We start from the raw sequence: 9,594 nt of genomic DNA, 5'->3' as shown, positions 1-9,594 counted from the left end.
CCAAGGTCACCTGGAACACATTGTGGACTTGGACCTAGATTTCCCAGATCCTACACAGGCACTCGAACCACTACATGATGCTAAAATTCATTCAGATGTTTACTCTCAGTGGTAAGTTTGCAAAACACAAATAATTTCATATACAGAACAAGGTATCTGAAACAAAAATTACAAGTCAAATTATAATGCAGATAACATGTAGCTCAGAAGTTTGGGGGTGGCAATGACCAAGAGCGGGAAGCTTAAATGGATTACCACTAATTAGTTAGAGACTAATCTACTTGGTGTTAATCTAATTAAGAATCGGTAGGCCATCCAGCAGCTCCTGGGCAGAGCAGAGTGCCTGCTGCAGCCCTGCTTTCCAGGGCCAAAAGGTCCAGAACAAGCCCCAAGCCCAAGCCTGGGCCAAGGATGGCCAGAGAAGCAGCCCAGCTGGGGACTGTCTCTCTCTCATCTCTCTCGCTCCCTCCCTCCTCCAGTTTGGGATCCCAACTTCCTCCCCTCAGGAGCTGAGCCATGGTGAGGAGCTGATTCCCGAGTGCAGAGTCCTGTCCGTGCCACAGAGATGCTCTTGGAATTCAGCGCCACTGCTTTACTCAGCAATGGCTGGGGAGCTCAGAGGGCCAGGGCTTGCCCTGAGCAGATGGGCTGCCCTCAGCCCTCCCGGCTTCCCTTTCCCCCCTCCTTAGCAGCTCCTTAGCCTGGCGGACAGTCATGCAGCATCACGTGTCTTCCTGCTTCCAGCTGCAGATGAGCAGGAGGGGAGGGAGAGGGGCTTTGGGAAGCTGGCTGTGGATGTAGAAAGATCCAGTGAGGCCATGTGAAGACCGCCCCTCTCCCTCCCCTCATGCTCAGTCGCAGCTTCAAACTGCTCAGTCACAGGTGCTGCGAAACTGAGGCCCCCCACACACACTGGAGAAGGGTTGGCATCCTTCCAGAGTGGGCTGGGCATATCTAGGAGTGTGGTCCCCCTCACCCCTGGCTAGCTATGGGCCTGAACAGAACCCAGGGAGACTGGGAAACTATGAAATGGTACCTGGAGGCAGTTTTGGAGTGAATGAGGGCTGACAAACTGAAACTCAATCCTGACAAAATGGATGTGCTGTTGGGGTGGTGTGTGTGTGGGCGGTCTGACCCAAGAAACGGGTTAGTTCCTCTTCTGGATGTGATTGCGCTCCCTCAAAAAGACCAGGTTTGTAGCTTGGGGATACTCTGGACCCTGGCCTCCTGTTGGATAAACAGGTGGTAGTGGTGACAAGGGGTGCCTTTCACCATCTTTGGCTGATAGACCAGCTGTGGCTCTTCCTGGGCAGGAAAGATCTTGTCACTGTCATGCACGCACTGGTAAAATCTAGATTAGATTACTCCAGTGCACTCTACATGGGGTGGCCCTTGAAGACTGTCCAGAAACTATAGTTGGTACATAATGCTGAAGCAGAATGTTGACTGGAGCGGGTCATAGGGACTATATCACTCCAATCTTGTTTCATATACACTGGCTGCCAATTTGCTTACAAGCTCAATTAATTGTGCTGATAGTGACCTTTAAAATCCTATATGGTCTAGGGCCATCATAGGTTAAGGACTGGCCACCTTCTCCCATATGAACCTACCTGTTCACTCCAGTCACCTCTGGTGACTCTGCTTCAGGAACCCTTGTAATCTGAAGCTAGATGGATGGCAACCCAAGAAAGGACCTCCTGGGCCATGGTGCCACAATTGTGGAACTCCCTCCCTAGGGAAGTTCATCTGTCTCCTTTTTTTTTTTTTTTGTGGCCCCCCGGGGGGGTTTTTTTTTTTGCTTTTTTTTATTGCATTTTTTAATAGACTACAAGCTACAACGAAAAATTGGGTAGTGGTAACTACATCTAGGGAGAAAGGAAAGAAAACCACAACTAACTAAAACCCCAAGGTTAGGATATCATCACAACAGCTTGTATAAATGTTAATCTTAAATTGCTAATATTACTTTGAACATAGTCTTTTATCTTTTTATCCAATGTTTTAACCATTCAAGAGAACCCCCAGAGCATCCCACAATAAAACTAAAGTTTAAAGGCATACTTCAGAGTCCTTCAGCCTTCATTTTGTCTTATCTTTTCTAATCCTCAATTTAAATGTACGCTTGGGGGCAGCCGCCCCCTTATCAGAAAGAGAGTCCTTGTCGGAAGACCCCGAGTCCAATTCGCCACTGGATTTGCTGTCATCTTCTTCCTTCTCGACCTCGGCTGGCTCTCCCATCTGGACTCTCAGGAACTCACGTGCTCTGGAAACAGAGTCAATCTTTTCTTTTTTATCTTGTAGTTTGAAAATGACTCCTTCTGGAATTAACCTTCTGTAGACAATGCTGTTTGTTTGAAGAAAAAGGATTAAATCTTTATATTTCTTTCTCTTTTGCCTTATTTCGAATGGAATGTCTTTTAGAATCCTGATAGTGTTGTCCCCAATTTTCAAGGGTGTTCCTGTAGTTGCTTTCAGGATAGAATCCCTCACGTGTCGCTTTGAGAATCTAGCCACTATTTCCCCAGGCAGATTATTCTTTTTGATGTACATGGAATAGGACCTATAGACCACATCCATTTTGCTTGCAAGATACTCCACCTTCAAATCTGTAACTGGGGCTAATGCTTCACTCAGGAGTTGCTTTAGATTCTCACCTTTTAATTCTGGGACCCCTTGAAACCGTAGGACCAAATTTGCTTTCTCCATTTGCAGCTGTAACAGTTGTGATTTTCAGAGACTTGTTTCTTTTCCAGCTTTTGCACCTTTTTCTTAACTTTTTGGCATTGGCGTCCATTTCCTTCACCTTCTCAGCCGTTTGCTCCGTTATTTTTAAAGTCTCAGTCAGTTGGAGCTGATGATTTGCAAGATTCTGGTTTAGATGAATCAGCTGTTGTTCGATGTTAGTCATCTGGTCCAGCAGAGGGCGCAAGGACTCTGCCAACATTTTGGAAAGCTCGGTGGTCTCTTCTGGTCGAGAGCTCAAGCCGGCTGGTTTCAGTTTTACTGGTTTGTCGTTCTCTGCCCTCTTTCCCACCATCTTTATGGATTGTTTACTTTTATGAAAACTTGCTAAGATCTCTGAAATACGCCCATACACTTATCCGAGCTCTGGTAAGTCTCTCAAAACAGATTTCAACGGTTTTTCTTTCGCTCCCCCCTAAGTATTTCGTTGTTTAGTTCATGCATTTGGGAGGGGCCCCTCCCCCGCTCACTTTATTTGCCGTTCCCAGGGGGTAGCTTTCTTTTTAGATTCTCGTTTCGCTTTAACCCGACTCACAGTTCATTGTTGGTCATATGACCTCGCTCGGCATATGTTTAAAACACTCGATCTCCGCCGCTTGTCCCGGTCAGCAGCTCTAGATCCATATGGACACTCAGCGGCAGGACCATCAGAGCGCCTCAATTCCCCAGCATTGTGCTGGTGAAGAGGCCACCCCTCAAAAGCCCCATGGCTAGGAGCCTTTTGCCAAGGCTCTGGGGGGGTTAGTGACCCGTCGCCCCCCCTTTCCGCTGGCGCACAGATCACATCCCCGGGAGGTCCGGGAGATGTGTCTGCCAGTGTGTCGCCATAAACTGGAAGCTTGTTCATCTGTCTCCTATTGATGTCTTCTGCCAGTGGGTGAAGACTTGTTTTGTTTGGCATACCATCAATAACAGTTATTGGCCCTCCTTCTTAGTTTTGGTATTATATATTCATGAGTTTTTAGTTACTTATTTTATTGAATTATTATAATTTTAAATGCTGTTTTAACATCAAGACTTTTTAATGTTTGCCACTTGGGGGGCCCTATTTGGGTGGATAGGTGGCATAAAAATGGTTTTAATTAATTAATTAAAAAGGAGTCAGTAGCTTATTCCCTTAAGGGGCAGTGGTGGTTAGGTTTTGCAAGAGGACAAGTACTCTGACCACAGCAGCCTTCTAGCAGAAAAACAAAGGCGAAATGATCCTTCAAAAATAGACGCAAACTATGCAATACTGTAGAGGAAGTAGGATTAACTGACTAAAGAAAACATTTGCCCTGCCCTCTGCTTTTAACAGAAATTCTCTAGAAACAAGCCACTGGGTGAATATGAAAATATTTGCCTCATATGACTTCCTACTGGCTTCACTGACACTTGCTGTTAACGATATAAGTGACGCAACTCAGCTCTTTCCTTCTTCCCCCCAGATGCAACATGTGGGAAGCTGACACGCAGAGGTCTGGAGGAGGCACTATTAATTGTCTCATCTATTTTCCTATCCCTCTTTCCCACCAGTTCCAGTCTATACACTTCCTACTTAGGGCTTGTCAGGGTATAGCGGTTCTTCTCTAAAGAAAATCAGATGCAAACAGAACAAGACACTCCCCCCCTTTTGTTTCTTTTTTTGTTATCAAGTTGCAGCCAATCTATGATGACCTTGTCTAAGGGTTTTCAAGGCAAGCCATGAACAGAAATGATTTGCCACCGCCTGTCTCTGTGTAGCAACCTTGGGCTTCCTTGGTGGTCTCCCAGCCAAGTACTATCCAGGACTGACCATGTTTAGCTTCTGAGATCTGATGAGATCAGGCTAACATGGGCTATCCCAATCAGGGACTTCTTTTAATAGCACACAAAAGAGAACTTCAACAGGTGCAACTTTTCTATCCCTTACATGACCAGCTACACTCGCCAAAATGGAAACTTAAAAGCTCGCTTCAATAATAAATGCATGGTAAATCCATCCTCCTTTGCATCTGCTCATCCTATTATTTCATTAATTCTTGTCAATTGGCCCATTTTTTCCAGGACACAGTCTAGTTCCTGATGATAATAGCTGAACTGTTAAAATAATGGAATGAAAAGGAGAAGCAGGCTTTGGGAAATGCCCTAGTGGCAGAGGCAGTGCAGCCCGGAAGCCTTGCCCATGTTTAGGGCAGTGCCACAGCCCGGGAACCACACAGGGCATGCCACCAGCAGTGGTGCAACCTGGGAGTCAGGCTGCATGGTCGCTGCCAGACCCAGAGGGGCTCCTGGGCTGCATTGCTGCCACTAGGCCCAGTGGTGGCTGTAGCCACGCTGGGGAGCTGGGCTGGGGCAAGCGGCAGAGACATAGCCTGGGAGCCCCGCTGGGCCTCGTGGTGGCCACAAATCTCAGCAGCCAGTGGGGTATGTGACTGGCAGCAGTGAAGCCCCTGAATTGCACTAGGCCTGGCTCGCTTGGAGCAGCTCCGGGTAAGCCAGCACAGTCTTCCCCCACCCCAGTTCTTCAGCGAGCCACGGAGAGCAGTGGGGGGCAGTCTCTGCTGGCTCACTCAGAGTAGACGCTGTCTCTGAGAGAATGGATTCTATTCAATATGATTTTTTCCAGTGCATATTGGCTACCCCAGATGTGTTTCAGGTATAGCACTGAGAGTTGAATTTGGCGAATCGATGGAGGCTAAGGCATGGATTAAAGCATTTCTTTTGAAAGTTAAGACCTTAAAATCTGAGGGTCTACCCTCCTTGGACTTTTACAAGCAGATGCATATAATAGCCAATGGGATCAACTACTAGAAAAGAAAATGAAATCTTCTCTAGGTGTAACAAACAATATGGTGAAGATCATGGAGACCAAAGAAATAATTAGGCTAATTAAATTGCACGCTAAGAAATTGGATATTAACAGCACATCTGTCAGGGCCTGCGGGGTATGCTCAGTGTCTTATTTAGGTATTGGCCTCTTGATGCGACTGCTGATATACTTTTACCAGTTGACAGTACCAAAGCTCAGAAGACCTTTTACTTTGATCAGAATGAATTCCCTTCCGCCGGTGTATACCATATACAAACAGAATACATTGATGTTCATCTGATAAAGTTGAAACTATTGAGCATATGGTTATGGCGTGTCCTATATTTAACGAGTTGAGGGCCAGTTTAATTACTCCTTTACTCCAAATGATGGAAAGGTCAAATGAGGCACCTGGTGGTACAAGGGCACAGGTCACATGGCTATTATCAGAGACATTATGACTCTGTTACTCTGCCTGTGGCTCTCTCAGAGCTGCTCCAGGCAAGCAGCAGAAAGCTGCTGGGAAGCTTAAATCTTAAAACAACATGAGGGGGTTTAAATCCCCCTTACAGTAAAACAGCATTTGCTGTGCAAGCACAAAGAATGATCTTTACTGCCTACCTTCTGTAGTGGTGACAAAGCAGCCCAAGGGCCACACTGGGCCTAGAGGCAGCTGCAGGAGACCCCAGGGGCCACACCAAGCGAGAAAGGGAAAGGGATGGGATTTTACCTCCCTGTGAATCCTGTGGGCCTCCGGGCCCCATCTGTTGGAGTCTCCATGGTGATGGGGGAGCCACAGTGAATGAAGCCAGGAGCAGCGCAGGGCTTGCCAGCATCAGCTGTGAGAGTGGGAAGGGCTCTGGGTGTTGCAGCTGACCCAGTGGTGGAGGCCTGGGTTGGGCAGTGGGAGCGCAGAGGCCCATCAGCAGTAGTCTTCAGGGCAGAGGGGCTTCAGGAGCTGCCGTGGACCTGGCAACAAAGCCTTGGAACCACACTGGGCTCTCTGGCATTTATGTCAGAGTGTTTGAGAACATAGTGGCCTGGCAGCAGAAGCCTTGAGGGCAGGGGGGCTTCAGGAGTTACCGCAGGCCCAGCAGCAGAGACTTATGCTGGGCTCTCCAGCTTTGATGTTGGGTGGCTGGGGGGGTGGGAGCATGGAGGCCTGGTAGCAGAAGCGTTGATGGCAGGGGGACTTCAGGGAGCCTCCATGGGCCTGGTGCTGGAGGCCTGGAGCCGTGCTGGGCTCACTGGCATCAGTGCTAGTGCAGGGGGGGGGGCTGGGGAGGGAGCACAGTGGCCTGGCTGTAACTGTGTGTGTGTGGGGGGGGGGGGAGAGCCAGGATATTTGCGGGGGGACCCCTTCCCTCTCTTGGCGGTGACTGGGGAAACCAATAAAGTTAAGAGGGGGAAGGGATCCACCTGTATCATGGGTCCCTGCTTGCCAATGTATTTAATTCTCCCATGTGGCTAGATCTGTGGATATTTAAATCTGGAGATTGAAGCCATGAACATCCAAGACAGACCTTTCTATAAACAAGCAAACAAAAAGCACTAGGTTTGCAGAAAAATGTGAAATGTTAAAAAAATAATTCAGCAGTAAGGAAGGAGGTATGTGTGGGGGAAAGGGGATAAAGTTGAAAATGACGTGTCCCCCCCCCCAAGTCCTTGCAAGTGGCCCACTGTGCAACTGGACCTGGCCCAGCAGCCAGAACGGTCAAGTCTTCCAAGGAGATGCTGGGAGGGAGCTGAAGACAGGAAGGGGATGGAAATAGGTTGGCTGGTGGGTGACAAGGTGAGAAGGAAGTAGGAAAAGGGGAGAGATTATGGGAGTTTTCAGGGAAGGGACAGAGGAAACTGGTGGAATGGAAAACGAGATTCCTCCTCCACAAGTCCTTGTAGGAACCACGCTTAGAATCATAGAGTTGGATGGGACCTCCAGGCTCATCTAGTCCAACCCCCTGCACAATGCAGGAAATTCACAAATACTTTCCCTCCCCATCTTTCTGTGCCCAGAAGATGGCAAAAAAAAAACAAAACCCGTTCAGGATTCCTTGCCAAACTGGCCTAGAGAAAATTGCTTCCTGACCCCAAAGTGGTGATCGGCATTGCCCTGGGCATGTAAGAAAGGGCCATGAGAACTAAGCACTGATGCAACCCTTCCTGTCCTCCTTTCTTGTGATCTGCCTAAGTTCACAGAATCAACATTGCTGTCAGATGGCCATCTAGCCTCTGAAAACCTCCAAAGAAAGAGAGCCCACTACCTCCCAAGGAAGCCTATGAATGCTTGTCATAACTAAATCTAAAAAGACTGGAGCGGGCAAAACAAGCTTGCAACTTCAGAATACATATTCACAGCCATGGCTCAGCTATCGAAAAACAGTACTTTTAACTGAAGGGGTGTGTGTGCTCTGTTTCTTTAATAGAGGCTTAATGGGATGTTATTGACCTTAATGCCATGAAAAGCTTCAGCTGACCATCTCATTAAGCCTCTGTTGAAGGGACATGACTTTTTTTTTGCCAGGCGTATTGCAAGGGTAGCCTGTGAATATGTCCGGTGTTCCTTGCCATCATTACCCAAGTTGATATCTTCATTTCTTTAATGTATACAACAGAAATCTAAAAGGTGTACTTTCCACAGTAAGGTGATACAGTGATGCCAAATATTTCATATGCTAATTCTTTGCCCTATAATGAAGTGCTTAGATGTGGTAGCCTTTGTTATTCACAAATCACAACTACAACCCTTATACCTGGCAATAGGGGCATTTGCCCTATTGTTCCTTTGCTTTTCACATAATCTTTTTGTATAGCTGTAGGAGCACAAATTATATATGCTGCTTATTACGTGCTTGTTGATGATGAAGAAACCGAATGTGTGGAAGAATTAACTTTCTTAGGATTACAGACCAACCAAAATGGCAAATGCAGTCCAGAAATAAAACATCAAATCACACTGGGTCACACACCAATGATGAGCATGAATTGAATATGGAAGACCAAAGACATCAGCCTAGCAACCAAATGCAGATTAGTCTGTGCTATTGTGTTCCTCATAGCAACCTATGGCAGCAAAAGTTGGACCATGAAGAAGCAAGACAGGAGGAAAATCGACTCATTTGAGCTGTGGTGCTGGAGAAGACAGCAAAGATGAAAAACAAGCAAGTATTGGTGTGCATAAAACCAGACATGTCACTGGAAGGGCAAATCATAAAACATAAAACTGCGACTGACTTATTTCAGCCATCTCATGCAGAAGAACTCTGTAGAAAAAGCAATTATGCTTGGATTGGTTAGCGGCAAAAGGAAACTGGGCCGCCAAAGAACACCATGGCTAGACACCATAAAATTCAACACCAGCCAGAGCGCAGAATGACTCAAAGAAACAGTACAAGATTGGAAAACGTGAAAAGAGCTGGCCCATAGAATCGCCAAGAGTCGGACAGGACTGAATGGCTAAGAACAACAAGCTTTCTGACCAAATGAGCTTTGGCTCACAAAAACATATCCTGAAAATTTTGTTGGTCTTTTAAGGTGTTACTGGACTCAGATTTTGTTCTCTAAATACAGACTAACTCAGCTACCCATCTGAAACTCCTAAGCATGTCTACCTAAAATCCAACACAGACAGGCCTATGCAATGAGGCTTACTCCCAAGGAGATGTCTTTAGAATTGCAGTATATCCTTCCTCCCGCTATTTTTCTTTTGGAACAGGGATGACTCAGAATCCCGCCTCCTACGGCTTCTGGGGTCCTAGCCCTGCTGAAAGAGAGAGAACCATGGCACAAATGTTTTTTTACGCGGGCGACATGCTCAGCATGTGGGCGGAGTTGTGCGTGGAGCAGCGGGGAGGAAGGTGGAGAGCTTCGGCTCGCATGAAGCCTCCGGAGTCCTCCTCGGAGATTCGCTGCCGGAGCGAGCGGGGGAAGGGAGGGAGAGCGCGTTGCTGTGAGCGCGCAGAGCGTCAGGGAGCGGAGGGCTGCGTCCGCCGAGGGGGATCATCATGCTGGCGCCGCAGCGACTGTCCTTGCGCTGCCCGCCGGCGGCTGGCAAGGGCGCGCTTCGGCTAGCGGGCTGAACC

The sequence above is a fragment of the Gekko japonicus genome, unplaced genomic scaffold (genome assembly GCF_001447785.1).
Source record: "Gekko japonicus isolate JY-2015 unplaced genomic scaffold, Gekko_japonicus_V1.1 scaffold186, whole genome shotgun sequence".
Classification (NCBI taxonomy): Eukaryota; Metazoa; Chordata; class Lepidosauria; order Squamata; family Gekkonidae; genus Gekko; species Gekko japonicus.
The sequence above is the reverse complement of the archived record's forward strand: the minus strand, read 5'-3'. Positions refer to the sequence as shown.